General features: G+C 42.1%; 1 non-coding gene across 1 annotated transcript; it reads left to right on the top strand.

The window, feature by feature from the left end:
- The first annotated feature begins 1923 nt into the window (after positions 1-1923).
- LOC148563667 (small nucleolar RNA R71) lies at positions 1924-2031 on the top strand. The gene has a single exon (XR_015884149.1). It is a non-coding gene; the product is annotated as a small nucleolar RNA R71 (small nucleolar RNA).
- Positions 2032-2501: the final 470 nt, after the last annotated feature.

Here is a 2501-nt window from a genome sequence, read left to right as displayed (position 1 = left end):
CAGAACCATGCTCTGTTCTGGCGCTGAACGCCAGACAGATGCTCCTCCAGGGTGTGATTTTTCTTCTGCTGTTTTTGATTCTGTTTTCAATTTTTATATTTATTTTGTGACTCCACATGATCATGAACCTAAGAAAACATGAAAAACAATAAAAATAAGAATTAGATAAACATTGGGTTGCCTCCCAACAAGCGCTTCTTTAATGTCAATAGCTTGACAGTGAGCTCTCATGGAGCCTCACAGATGTGCTGAGTTTTGTTGAAACTCTCCAACACCAAACTTAGAGTTTGGATATGGGAGTTCAACACCAAACTTAGAGTTTGGTTGTGGCCTCCCAACACCAAACTTAGAGTTTGACTGTGGGGGCTCTGATTGACTCTGCTTGGAGAGAAGCTTTTTCTGCTTCCTCTCCATAGTTGTAGAGGGAGATCCTTGAGTTTTAAACACAAGGGAGTCCTCATTCCATTGAAGGACTAGTTCACCTCTGTCAACATCAATCACAGCTCTTGCTGTGGCCAGGAAAGGTCTTCCTAGGATGATGGATTCATCCTCTTCCTTTCCAGTATCCAGGACTATGAAATCAGTAGGTATGTAAAGGCCCTCAACCTTTACTAATACGTCTTCTACTTGTCCATAAGCCTGTTTTCTTGAGCTGTCTGCCATCTCTAGTGAGATTTTAGCAGCTTGCACCCCATAGATTCCCAGTTTCTCTATTACAGAGAGGGGCATGAGGTTTATTCCTGAACCAAGGTCACACAGAGCTTTAAAGATCATAGTGCCTATGGTACAGGGTATTATGAACTTTCTAGGATCCTGTCTCTTCTGAGGTAATGTCAGTTGATCTAGATCACTCAGTTCATTGATGAACAAGGGAGGTTCAACTTCCCAAGTATCAATGCCAAATAATTTGGCATTGAGCTTCATGATTGCACCAAGAAACTTGGTAGTTTGCTCTTCAGTAACATCCTCATTCTCTTCAGAAGAGGAATACTCATCAGAGCTCATGAAGGGTATAAGGAGGTTCAATGGAATCTCTATGGTCTCTAGATGGGCCTCAGAGTCCTTTGGTTCCTCAGAGGGAAGCTCCTTATTGATCACTGGACGTCCCAGGAGGTCTTCCTCCTTGGGATTCACGTCCTCTCCTCTCCTCACAGGTTCGGCCATGGCGCTTATGTCAATGGCCTTGCACTCTCCTTTTGGATTCTCTTCTGTATTGCTTGGGAGAGTACTAGGAGGGATTTCAGTGATCCTTTTACTCAGCTGGCCCACTTGTGCTTCCAGATTTCTAATGGAAGACCTTGTTTCATTCATGAAACTTACAGTGGCCTTAGATAGATCAGAGACTAGATTTGCTAAATTAGAAGCATTTTGTTCAGAGTTCTCTGTCTGTTGCTGAGTTGATGATGGAAAAGGCTTGCTATTGCTGAACCTGTTTCTTCCACCATTATTAAAGCCTTGTTGGGGCTTTTGATCCTTCCATGAGAAATTTGGATGATTTCTCCATGTTGAGTTATAGGTGTTTCCATAAGGTTCACCTAAGTAATTTACCTCTGCTATTGCAGGGTTCTCAGGATCATAAGCTTCTTCTTCAGAAGATGCCTCTTGAGTACTGTTGGATGCAGCTTGCATTCCATGCAGACTCTGAGAGATCATATTGACTTGCTGAGTCAATATTTTATTCTGAGCCAATATGGCATTCAGAGTATCAACCTCAAGAACTCCCTTCTTCATAGGCGTCCCATTACTCACAGGATTCCTTTCAGAAGTGTACATGAACTGGTTATTAGCAACCATGTCAATGAGTTCTTGAGCTTCTGCAGGCGTTTTCTTTAGGTGAATGGATCCACCTGCAGAAGTGTCCAGTGACATCTTTGATAGCTCAGATAAACCATCATAGAATATATCCAGGATGATCCATTCTGAAAGCATGTCAGAAGGACACTTTTTGGTCAACTGTTTGTATCTTTCCCAAGCTTCATAGAGGGATTCACCTTCTTTCTGTCTGAAGGTTTGAACATCAGCTCTAAGCTTACTCAGCTTTTGAGGAGGAAAGTACTTGGCTAAGAAAGCCGTGACCAGCTTATCCCAAGAGTTCAGGCTGTCTTTGGGTTGAGAATCCAACCATAATCTAGCTCTGTCTCTTACAGCAAAAGGGAAAAGCATGAGCCTGTAGACTTCAGGATCTACTCTATTAGTCTTAACAGTATCACATATCTGCAAGAATTCAGTTAAGAACTGAAAAGGATCTTCAGAAGGAAGTCCATGAAACTTGCAGTTCTGCTGCATCAGAGAAACTAACTGAGGTTTCAGCTCAAAGTTGTTTGCTCCAATGGCAGGAATGGAGAAGCTTCTTCCATGTAAATTGCAATTAGGTGCAGTAAAGTCACCAAGCATTCTCCTTGCATTGTTGTTGGGTTCGGCTGCCATCTCCTTTACTTGTTCGAAATTTTCAATCAAGTTGTCTCTAGATTGTTGTAATTTAGCTTCTCTTAATTTTCTCT

This window comes from Arachis ipaensis, chromosome B5, assembly GCF_059453495.1.
Source record: "Arachis ipaensis isolate K30076 ecotype BB chromosome B5, ASM5945349v1, whole genome shotgun sequence".
Lineage (NCBI taxonomy): Eukaryota > Viridiplantae > Streptophyta > Magnoliopsida > Fabales > Fabaceae > Arachis > Arachis ipaensis.
This window is presented reverse-complemented; position numbering and strand designations above follow the sequence as displayed.